We start from the raw sequence: 13,830 nt of genomic DNA, 5'->3' as shown, positions 1-13,830 counted from the left end.
TAATTTATATTTGTCCACAAATGCTTTATTATAACAGACATAATTGTATTACTTTTTAACATATTCACGTTTGCATTCATCTTTTACTGTTTGGTAGATTGAGAAATATATACACATAGACAAGAAGATGCATACTGATGACAGAATTATCCTTTTACATTGCTGATGTTTATTATACATTAGAGTAAGGTGTGTGCATGCATGTATGTGTATGTCTCTCTTAAGAGGATTTTAATTACAGTTTTGATGGAAGGAGTCCAACTTGGTGCTAAATGCAGTATCACAATATGGATGTGGTAATATAGCAGACCTATGTGTAATAAACAGCTATTTTTGAATCAGGATTATAGGTTAGCATAATGACTTGTATGTTTGTAGACTAGATATTTACAAGCTCTCCATCACCTTTACACTAAGGATCCAAAACTGGGGGTTTATGATTTCAAACAACTTTTATTTAGTTAGTTTTAGATGTGTTCAGGGCCACTCTTCACATAATCTCTCATTTGTTTTTGGTTCTGTTACCATAAAACAGTAATAGATATTGATTGTATGGCTCTTACAAAGGAACAGTCAATAAATCAATATATGTTTTTGTATTTATGTGTTACAATATTTGCCATAATAACATATGGACAAACAGTTAAGATCTCATATTCTACTTCTTCAGTTTAAACTCACTTTTTGCAATGCATGTAGAAATAAGAGATTTATACTTCTGAGAGCTTCATTCAGAAAACTGCTTTTTTACAGAAAAAAAAAAAAATATATATATATATATATATATATATATATATATATATATATTGAAAGCAGTCCATATAATTGAATGTTCATAATGTCAAACATGTTTATCACCAGCAAAAGTGACTGAAAGTCATTTGATTGCTTCTGCCAGTGTTACTTCCATGCAAGATTGTAAACAGTGGTGATCTGGAATTTGCCCTTTCCCCATTGTATAGCAATCTCGGAGTTAGTATATATAATTGAGGGGACATACATTTTATTTGTTTTATTGTTTTGGCTTTTGATCTTTTGGGATTAATCACTATTCAGCATGTGTGTACTTCAGTGTTTCAAAGTACACCTATTATATTATATTATTTTATGTATTATATATACAGATATAGATATTATGAGTGCATTCTCAAAACTTAGTCAGAAGGAATGCCATCAGTCACAACTAAATCACTGGTCAGTTTCCCTCGTCTCCATAATCAGTTAAATAAATAAAATTATTCCTGGGTGATAGAAACAGCCTAATCAGTACCCTCTAGATAAGTAAGTTCTGTATATCCAAGGCACTTTTTACTTAAATGTCAAGATAGCAATGATAGATAATGCATCTTAAGGAAATTAAGGGAACTATTTAATGCCTAAATGATTGCAGGCCACCCCATATACACAGTTCAAAATTATACTGGTGTATTATTTGCCAAAAGGAACACATTAGAGGAATTTCTGAGATGAGCCCCAAAAATGGACTCTGGTGCTACTTTAAGATATCTAGATGTACTGCAGTTAACAAAAGGCACCCAGGCATTTCAATTTCTTATGCCTACTGATACAGAGTAGTTCTTAAAAGACTGGGAACTGGCACATAGCAAGACCTCTGCTGATGTCACTAAATCAACATTTTCACCAGGGATAATAAATGAAGAAAAAGACTTATGAACAATTCTCTTACAAAGTCACCAGTACCAAAATAAAGGAACGGTTTACACAGAAGTATATGAAATCCAGCAAAACAGGGCGAAGCCAAACATTAACTGTTCATCCATAGTGTCTTACATGTAGTTCAAATGCTGCCCCTCCCAGATGGGAATGAAGGACTATAGAAATAATATGTATTTTGGAAGGTCTGATATTACTTCAGAGGACTTGCATTAAACTGATGCAAGTTGCTTCACCTCTATAACAGCCTTTGACAATAGTACAGGACAAACATAATAGTGGTATTGTTTCCAAATATTCGGATGCCAAAGATAGTAAAGAAAAGTATGAACCAGGATGACATGGATGCACTATGAAACATGATGATTGGGACATAATGTATTTTTAACTGGACATAGGTTCATAGGTGTCTACTTGGCTAACAACCACAAGGGCCTTTATAAGCCTAGCCATGCATCCCAAATTTCTGACAAGTTCTGATACCCTTGATAAGTGTAAACATGGCCTGGGAGATTTACCATTTGCAGGTTACCTTTGTCCATTAGAGACATAGGTGCCAAATCAGGGATGCATTTCCAATTTCCCATCCAATTGCCCAAGTTGCACTTGAATTCGGTTAGGGAGGGACTCTGCTTCACATAGATGGGGAGCCTGTACCCTACACAGGGCAGTCTCTGGGATACATACCTATCTTGCCAGCAGGTTGTATTTATATCACAGGTAAGGTTTAATTCTTTAGCGTGGGTAATTCTGGTGCTGTTTGTTTTGTGGATATGCAAGAGGTCCATCAGAGTGGGGTCTGACAATGCCCTGTATGCCAGGCATAGATCTCCCCTCAAAAGCCTGTAGGAGACAGAAAACAGGGATATAGCCTTGAGGTGATCTGCATAGGATATAGTGCTTATGCCCTGTATTCTTTTAGTGAAGAGCCTCTGTGGACATTCCAATTGTTGGATATGCTTGGTTAGGTACATACCAAAGGGGGCATTGTACTCAATGATAGGGCTGATCAATGCCAAATACAATGGAACAATGACTTCCTTGGACTTAGATGCCGTGTCTTTGTTTATAAGTTGCTTAACATAGAACGATTTCCTCACCAATGTAGACACATGATGATCAAAGGCTAGATTATCATCTATGTGTGTTCCTAAGTGCCTGACTACTGGGCTAACTCTAAGGGGTGTATTGTGAATATGATAGTTACTAGAGATGGATGACTTCCCAAAGGATGCTATTATGTATTTCTTGGCATTTAGTTTTATTCCATTGCTCCGACACCAGTTATTTGTCTGAGTCAGCCCCTGCTGGAGAACATTTGTGTCAGCGTGAGATTCAGTGACAACTCATAATTTGCAATCATCTGCAAATTTAGTCAGCCAGAGACCATTGACATTAGCCTTGACTTCTGAGAACTAAATGCCAAAAAGGGGCAGTCCAAGGACTGATGCCTGAGGGACTCTACTTTTGGCTGGCCTCTTTGTAGAGGTAGACTCCCCAATTCTAGACTCCCCAATTCTAACTTCCTGGGCCCTGTCTGTGAGCCAGTTGGTTATCCACTGGGTGACATACAGGTTTGTACCTAACCTCTTGAGTTTATCAACAATAGCGGAGTGAGGTATTGTGTCAAATGCCTTAGCCAGGTCAAGGTAGGCAATGTGAATGAGTTTGCCCTCATCTGTTTCTTTGGTGGCCTTCTCAAAGAAGTCCACCAGGTTGAGTAGACCTGATCTGCCCTTGACAAAACCAAACCGGGTTGGGTCCGGTGTCTGGAGGTTTGCTATATCTCTGTTGATCATCACCATGCTAATTCTTTCCATGGTTTTACATATAAGACTAGTGAAACTTATGGGTCTGTAGTTTCCAGGGTCTGTAGATGATCCACCTTTGTGCATAGTGATGATTGTTGCCTTTCTCCATTCATGAGGTATTAGGCCTGTTTGGAGGCGGCAGTTAAATAGTAATTCCAGAATCCCTGATAGGTTATGTTTCATGCTATTTAGAAGGCATCCTGAGATATTGTCTGGGCCCATTGATGCAGTGTTCTTGGTCTTAGAGAGAGCACTAAATAACTGTTCCCTAGTGATAGTAGGGGGAGTTATATTTGATGACATTTCCAAGGGAAGGTTGAGGGGGAGAGAGGGGAAAAGTTGGAGCTGAATTATCAGCCAGTAGGTTTGCTATATCTTCTGGCTCTGTATAGGTGGCTCCACTTACAAAGGACTCTGCAAACAATTGTGTATTGCCTTAGAGGTTGTGGACATAGCTAAACAATGTGTTATGGTTGTTCTTGGCCTGGGAGGCCAAATGTACCTCAAATTTGGCTTTGGTAGACTTTATTTATCCTCTGAGTTGTTTGTTTAATTTGATGAGAGTGCTTTTATCCTGCTGGGTGCTGCACCTCCTAATATTTGCCATAGCTGAAGAGATTAAAATCAAGTTATATGGGGAATGGTTATCAAAGTTAATAATGGTTAATGCAGGACATGACAGTATGAATATCCATACACTGTATGATATATATGTTTGTTTTTCTCCTATGCTTATCAACTACGTTAAGAACTGTCAATGTGGTAGGCCATGAATATAAAGTTGTATGTAATGTTTTAAACAGTTTTGAAAATGCAATTAACATGTAAACAAATGGGATATGTTCATAAAATATAACAGAACAGGGTTTGTGGGAAGGATTATTCACTGGGAGGGTAGTTTATCTCTAAAGGATTTTTGACTACAAAGAAAGATGTTTTGATTATGTGGATGGGAAGAGTAAAGAGGGCAAGAATTATTGCTTAGACACCAGAAGACTACATGGATTGAGGAACAAAAGATAGCAACTGAGGTGCTTTCTTCCCAGATTACAGTCAATGTCATTAGCTAATAGAACAGACACAATACATGCAATGCAAAACTCATCTTGCTGATATTAGACCATGCAGTGCCCAACACCAGAAATGTGAGGTCTGTAGACTAAAGCTTTTTGTACACATAGATAAAACAACATTATAAGGTCAGTGAGCTACAATTTGGTATTTTCACATAAATTATAGATATAATTTCCTATCTGTTATACTATTTCATAGCAATATGGAAGACTATTGTTGAGAGCTTGTATAGTATAAAGGGAATAGACCAAACTACAGCTGGAATGCAATGTGATCATATAAGGGAAGCAGTAGTGATATCATGGAATGTGAAAGGATTGTCACCCAGACTGAAGGCTAGTACAGTCGTAAAACTCATTAATATTCTCAAAGCAAATATAGTATACTTGCAAGAAAACAAAGTCAAAGCAAAAAGGGCTAGAGGTCCAGAATATGGAGAAAAGTGGTGTTCATGGTACTTTGACCTCAGCCAAAAAAGCAGCTGCTGTCCTCCTTAGTGAAACCTTACAGCGGAAGATAAGAAAAAACACTTGGAGCCATTAGATCGAGGGATTGTAGGTCATGAATTTCATTGTTTATGAAATTGACTAAAGATATGCAGAAGCATGGCTAAGGTTCGGGCAAATAAGAGCAGCCACCTTGGGTGCAAAATGTTAGGGCTTTTGATCTGCAGATGCTGGTTCATGTGTCACATACATAATCTGTATCACTTACTTGCTATAAATGTAGCACGCAGTTTGCTCCTTAACACCAAGGAAAGTTTTTTTCTTATTTTTTTTTTACCTGATGTCTGACAACAATGATCCTAATGTTTCTTGCTCTTCAGCTTAAAGGCCGGGGGGGGGGGTCAGGTTTGGGGGGGGGTGGCATCAAGCAATAGAATAGCTGGCTACATCTCTGAAGATAGGAAGTGTAGGGAATGATTTTCTTTCATCAGCATATCTGGGTCTGGTATTGGATGGCTGTGATATAGTAGGAAGCTGCATACTGATATGAATGTGGTGTGAGAGTTACTACAAACTCAACAAATGTTTGCACCCTTCATAAGATATATTAGTGCAGGATAAGAATAAAGGATTGTTAGTAGGTATGAAGCAGTCATTACACTGCCTCAAAGTTCATTGTGCAGGCCTAATGGCAACAGAAAGGGACAAAGCAGACTGGGTGCCTATGTTGACAGGGGTCAGTGAGCAATCACCTAAATTGTTAAATACTTAACCTGGTAAATTACCACAAGGACAAAAACAAAGGAGCCCTGAATTCAACTGTGATACATCTATTGACCACTAATTAGTTACTACTAATGCTGGGAAATATTCAGCAACATACAACTAGGAGTCAATGTTCTGTTTGTTCTCTCACAGGAGTAAAGCAGCAGCACTAATCCTAGTTTGGTTACTGAAAAGCAATAACCTTGTCCCAGTGTTGCAGGTTTCAGTAGGCATGCTTTTTGTTCACTTGGTAGGCACACTGGGTAGCTTGTTCAGCAGCTCTGCACAGCAGAGCATGGGGCTACACAAAGGTCAGAATTTTCAAACACTTGGCAAAGCAATCCAACTGATTGGGGAAGGACCTCATAAAACATCCAGTCAGGAATAACTAGTAATAATCATCCTTCTGTTCCTTCTCTCACCTAGAGAAAAACTACAGCAGTAATTCCAGGCTTGTACCTGAGAAGGCGTTTGTAGGCTTTTCAGTGCTCAGTAATCATATCTAAGATGTTGCATATTTTACATTTAAGCTAAAAAATGAGTTAATGTAAGTATTTCTGCATATACCTGTGGGTGTGTAAATATGCAGTGGGCAGGTAACATGCTTTGGCAACTGATTTTTCATAATTTTATGGGAAGAGCCTTCTCAATATAGTCTTGCAATACTGACTAGTATGTTCATATGACATAAAACTGGGATGACCTTTTAAATTAAAATTGACATAACGTGTGGACATCTCAAGAGCCGTTGTGTTTAAAAGTACAACAAGGATAAGACAGATCAGTGGTTTTCAATCACTTTATACTTGGGGACAAGTGAAAATAGGAGAATTATTTCAGAGACTGCTAAGGCAGAAATAAAAATCATTATTTATAAGGAAAGAACTAAAACAATCACTGTTTTGAGTGTTGTATGCCAAAAGGAATTTAAGTCTGAAACTTCAGTCCTTTTTATGAGGAATAGACCAAAAATATGGGGCAAAAATCTGGACATTCTGCAAAAATCTGGATAGCTGAAAGGTATACTACTTTCCTCACACACACACACACACACACACACACACACACACACACACACACACACACACACACACACACACACACACACACACACACAGGTACCCATAGCTCTCAACCAAAAAGGGACAAATCCCAACAGAATTTGGGACAAATCCAGAAATAATCAGGGACACTTTTCATATATTAGTATTATTAACTCAAGGCATTAACAAAACAGCAGAACATGAGTGAATATGCATTTTTCTAAAGTAAAAGACGTATGCAACTCTAATTATTGTCATTATTTATTAAGGGTAATTCATCACCTTTCCTGCAAAAGTCATCACTTTTAGGTGGGATTAAGAGGGACAGAGATATAATTTCAATCAAAATTAGGGATATCCCTAAAAATTAGTTGACAGGTATGCACCTACCTCCCTCCCTCTTACACACGCGCGCACACACACACACACACACACACACACACACACACACACACACACACACACACACACACACACACACACACACACACACACACACACACACACACACACACCATACCTCTCAACTCTTAGTACAAAAAATCTAGGCAAAGCCAAAAATAATGGTGGATGATGCCCCCCAAAAAGTTGCTAAAATAAAAGGTATTACGTTATCATGAATTTTCTGAGAGATATGAAGTCTGAAACTCAAATGCCTGTCATTATTTAGTGAATTCTGTCCTCACTGATTTGTCGCAATAAACCCACAAAAATACACATTTTATGAGGAATAGACAAAATATGAGGCAAAAATCTGGACATTCTAAGAAAATCTGGACAGCTGAGAGATAGCTGCCTCCCTCTTTTTACACACATACACACACACACACACACACACACACACACACACACACACACACACACACACACACACCCCTACCTACCTGCTTCACACACACACACACACACACACACACACACACACACACACACACACACACACACACACACACGCACGCACAGGCAGACACACACATGTGTGCATGCGCATGTGCACACATCTACCTACCTATTTCTTATAAACACACACACACACACACACACACACACACACACACACACACACACACACACACACACATCCCTACCTACCTGCCTGCTTCACACACACACACACACACACACACACACACACACACACACACACACACACACAAACACACACACACACACACACACAGACACACACAAGCAGACACACACACGTGCCCATACGCATGTGCACACATCTACCTACCTATTTCTTACAAACAAGCACACACACACACACACACACACATACACACACACATACACACACACACACACACACACACACACACACACACACACACACACACACACACACACACACACAATCCTATCTACCTACCCCTTAAGCAAACACACACCTACCTCTCACTTGTCTATTCATGGTCCACATATCAAATATCTTCTGGCATTCAAATTCCATGCACATGGAAGATGAAGATGTAAACAGCAGGTCAACAGACGCAGAAGATGAAAACAGTTTGCACACACTTTTTGCATCTGTGCAACTGGATGCAAAGGACATTCTTCTTAAAGAAGAACACTCTTAATTTTTTTTATTAAAAAAATAAGTCTCCTGGCCAGCAGCCCCCTGCCCACCCAGCAGGGGCCCCCTCCCAGCCAGTGGACTCTAGTCTTTCCTGGACCAACAGGAAATTTCTGATGGACTAAACCCAGTCTGCGGACAGGGAATTAAAAAAATACTGAGCTAGATATCATAGGAAAGACATAAGAAACATTCACACAACAGCTTTATCAAGCAGGTCTCACAGACTAAACCTTTAAATAAAAATGCTACTTTTCAGCTCCTCCACTGTCAGCTAGATTTAATCCTTCTGCAGGCAGTAAGTTACTGACTGAGAAATTTCAGACATACCTCATATGTGGTACTCTGAATACACATACCGTTACTGCTTCTCTAACTTGTTTCACCACTGCATTCATGCTGACAAATAATGCAACATATCTCCCCCATATGCAACACACATCTCACTGATTCACAATATCTGTGTTAAGAAATAGGTGTACTTCTGCTTTTGCTTCATCTGTTAGCCAGCTATTGACAGCTTTAGAATAAATATATGCATATTGCAATATGCAGGATTGCTCTTCATATATTATTTATTGGCTTGTTATGGAGGTGAAGAGAGGATAGCACCCACCGCTATGCAAGAACACAAAAAGCAGACTGTAACACCTACCTATTCTGTTGTAAACTCAGCAAATCTCTTTAAAGACTGGTAAAATATTTATTTTTGAATAAATGTTCAGTCTTCGGGCCTTTGAAATTTCCAGTTTTCTTTGTAATTCATATACCTGCAAATTCACAGTTTGCAAACAGATTCAGATTTATATATACACCATGTATATATCTGCACTTGGTAACTTCAGAGGAGTCAACTTTCCATGAGCAATAGCCATTAGTAACCTACATTTTTTGGCTACTATGGGCTAAAGTCTGCTGACAAGCTTAGATGCCTGTTGCTCACTATAACACATTATAAGAAGCTCCACAAATACAAGCTCCAGCTTCTGTACCGACTTCACTAGAATGGACCTGTGTGAATATCTTTAAGAGGTTGAATTTGGTTGTTTTTTTTTCTAACAACCAAGCCTCTGACTAATCCATCCATCCACCTCAAACCTTTTTTCCCATTTTGTACATGACATCAGGTTGTCATACAGTGACAATCATCTCGAGCCAAGGTTTACACCACCAGGTGGCTTGCCCTGCCACAGTAGTTCATTCTCACCACTCACTCGCACACACACTCTCAGCTACAGCCAGTTTAGAGTGTCCAATCCACCTATTACATGTCTTTGGAATGTGGGAGGAAACCGGAGCACCTGGAGAAAACTAATGTGACCACAGGGAGGATATGCAGACTCAACACAGAAGGCACCCCAGTCGAGAATCAAACCAGAACACCTCTTGCTGTGAGGTCACAGCACCAACCACTGCACCACTGTGGCCACTCATCATACAAAAATGCTGAAGAGTGCTTGTAAATGTGGAGATCACCTGAATTATGAGGCAGCAAAAATGTTGCATTGCAATGGCATCTGAGTTTCCATGAACAATAGATATATAAATAAAAAGTTAACCCATGTCAAAAAGCACAACACTGTAAAAACCCAATAAGTCAAAAGGCATTGCATTCTAGACTTTTTCAGTTGTAGCAAAGACTAAAATAAATTGGTATACAAATGCATTCAGACTTTACATATTTTGCTTGCCTTTGATTTATTTTGTAATTTAACTCAAACAGAACTTAAGGTGAAATAAGGTTGTAATGTTTAGCAGCCAGATTTCCTGTAATCTGTGAATCGATATTAAATTTTATTTATTTTTTTGTTAAAGAAACCTGATAAAGTCAATCAAGGAACAGCTGCAAGGAGAACACACATCAAGTTAAATTCTCCATAAAACAAAGTCATATTACATTAATTCATCAATTCTGAAAAACAAATTAAAAAATGCTAACCATTAACATTATAAACAATATGAAGCAATGTGTAGGCAGAGAGCCACATATTTAATCATGTTTGTGGGGCACTGTAAAAACCTAATGAGGCTTGGATATAGGAAATGCCCTTATATTGTACCATCATTAAATATAAAACCTTTATGAAAAAAAAAAGGAAATGTAAGATGCATGCTAGTGATCTGTAGCTTGCTATGCAAAACTCAGGAACAGGGGCATAAGTTTAATTTGCATATAGCACCATGAAGAATAACTTTCAAAGAAATATTTATAGAAACTGAATCATGACAGGTTTTCCTTACTAAAAAAAATCTTGATTAGTGGAGAACACATATCTGGAATAAAATAATTTGTACATGTTCGGAAATGAGACTTAAGGATCATTTGGACTGAAAAAAATGGTAAACCACATTTAGAATAAAGGCAGAAAAATAGGGTCTATATTAGATCACCGAATGCTTAAAAAAGCGAACAGTGATTAATCGACCCTATGTAATTGAAAGCTTACAATGTCGAAGTGTCAGAACAGTGATTTTTTTCCAAGGGAAAACAAAAAATTACATTAAGTGGGAGGCTTCGCTCCCAGGGAAAGATTTCACTTAACAGCCGCTTCGATATTTTGCGTTTTCAGCCTTTTATGTTCGACCAAGATGCATTTGAAAGAATATGTCTTCGGTCTTGTAATATAGACCCGAAAAATATACCAGTAATTTAGAATTTTCTTGCTTTATAAAGTTACAAAATGCATTTTAATAAATATGCCACATCATCATTTTAGGTCTTTTCTTTAAACTTGAATGGAATTGTCATTTTAATAAATGTCTTCTCATTACCCATGTACATACAGAAATCCTTTTCAGATCTGTAGCAATCTGAGTAGCAGTAAGCAGTGGTTTGTGATTATGTCATAAGATCATACATGAGAACATCAGTCTTTTGCACCAGGATTCTCTAATTAAGTAATAACCCATTGTACAGAGTGGGTTAATGCACTTACATAAACCACTTTACTGTAGCAGGAAACCAAACAAAATAGAAAGAATGACACAAATCAGGCTACTGGATTATAAGATTTGTTTTTTTTTTTTTTTTTTTTGAATTATAGAACTTGTTTTTTTTTTTTTTTTTTTTTCTGAATGAGCTCTGACTACTTGATATTAGCACATGTGTTGCTTAATATTAATAATTAGAACTGGGGGGTGTGGCCAAGATGCCAGACTGCTAGCAGCACTGAATATTAGCTCTGCTTATAACATTTTTATTCTGACAGGAAATTTAATCTAATTTTCGTAAATACTAATCCAAAAGTATATTAGAGGATTTGTGAATATAGGTCCTTTATTATTTTTCAAAAATTAGTACTAAAACATAAGTTTTTATTATTTTTTCCTGTCAAGAAGTTTCCCTTAAGAAATCCAAGTATGAGTAACTCGAAGAACTCTCATCAGGACAGTGTGGTAAAGAAGGAGCTGCAAACATTAATAACTACTATTCAAGAACTATCTATAAAAATGGAAAAACTAGAGAATAAAATAGATACTATTAACAAGACTGTAGTAAGCAGCTGGACATTCTTAGTGAAACGGCTAAAAAGCATTCTGAACAAATTGCTTCTATCGAGGAATTTGTAACAAATATGGATGGTAAACTGATGGAATGTGAAAGTCAAAATGAGTTTCTTTTGAAACAGAATACAAAACTAACAGAAAAGCTGGAAGACCTAGAAAGTAGGTCATGGAGAAACAACATTAGAATCTATGGAGTACCAGAAAAGGAAGATGGAACTGATATGAAACCCTTTCTTAATAAGTGGCTTCCAACAGCACTAAATCTTCCTGAAGCCCTTTCCTTCGGTATAGAGAGGGCTCACCGGTCTCTAGCAAAACCTGCTTCAGTAACAGTTTATCCTAACCCCAGATCCATCATTGTTAGATTTTTGTCCTCACAAGATAAGGATTTGGTTCTGAAGTCTGCGTGGAATAATTCTCCCATCAAGATCAAGGACAAACTCGTTCATTTTGACAAAGACTATACTTCTTCTGTCATATCTAGAAGGAAATAATGTGATCCCTTGATAAAAATCTCTTAAAAAGTTAACATTAAAGCACAAATTCTCTTTCCCTCCAGAATAAAAATATTTTTACCAGAAGGTGAGAAGATCTTTAACTCTTTGTCAGTGGCTTTGGGCTTGATTCACAAGAAAAAAATACTAACTGATATAGAGGAGATGGAATTGTCTACACAGAGTCTGAAAAGACATGCAACTAAGAACAATTAGACTGTCAAAGAAAGTGCAAATAAAAAATTAAAAGATAAATAGGATTATTATCTAATAATACTAATACTTTCTTGCAGAACTCTTTACTTAATGTTTTATTGGAATATAAACACAAAGCAAATGTAAAGTGTTTTTAATTTACATAATATTTTATTGGAATACATATACAAAACAAAGGACTTTATTTTGCATAGGCATAGGCATATATCTATGTATGTATACATGTATGTATGTGTGTATGTGTATGTATATATGCATGTATATATATAGATTACATATATATATATATATATATATATATATATATATATATATATATGTGTATGTATATATATATATATATATATATATATATATATATATGTGTGTGTGTGTATATGTGTGTTTGTATGTACATATGTGTGTATAGATATATTTGTTTTCCTTCTTCTTTCATACCATATGTTTACTATAACCTGGGCACAGTTAGCTTCATTATATATTCATTTGGGATACAAAAGTCATGTTATCTTACTATTAATTCATGATTTGCAAAGTAAAGCATTCATGTGTGTTAGTGGTATGGTAACACTTTAGAGTTTACTGTTTAGTCTATTATGATTACACTATATGGAATCCCCACAACAAAAGTGCCCTTAGGAGATGGTTTACTTAAGACAGTTTTGTTTCCTCTTGACATTTTTGAAAGCTGTTCAAATCATGATTATACAATGCCTACCCTAAAAACGTGCACGCTGATTGGCCAGCCCAACCAGCGTGCCCGTGCTAAATCCCTCAATATACTAACGGAAAAAGGTCCGGTCGCCCGGACTTTTTCCGTTAGTATAAAACACTGTCTCGCTATGTTAAAAGAGTTTAACATAGCGACACAGATTTAAAAAAAGCAACGGAGATCTCCGTTGCTTTTTAAAGTGTCTCGCTATGTTAAACTCCTTTAACATAGCGACACAGTGTAAAAGCAACGGAGATCTTGCGATCTCCGTTGCTTTAAACCTGTCTCGCTATGTTAAATGAGTTTAACATAGCGAGACAGCTTTAAAATAAGCAACGGAGATCTCCGTTGCTTATTTTAAAGCTGTCTCGCTATGTTAAACCCATTTAACATAGCGAGACAGTAAAAAGCAACGGGACCAAACCACGCCAACCGTGGGTAAATCCAGCATTACCCACACCCAGGCGTGGGTTATTGCTATATTAATATATATGTCTTTACTTAAAATCTGC

Source organism: Protopterus annectens, chromosome 1.part0 (assembly GCF_019279795.1).
Source record: "Protopterus annectens isolate FY-2018-M chromosome 1.part0, PAN1.0, whole genome shotgun sequence".
NCBI classification, from domain to species: domain Eukaryota; kingdom Metazoa; phylum Chordata; order Ceratodontiformes; family Protopteridae; genus Protopterus; species Protopterus annectens.
Note: the sequence above shows the minus strand (reverse complement) of the source record.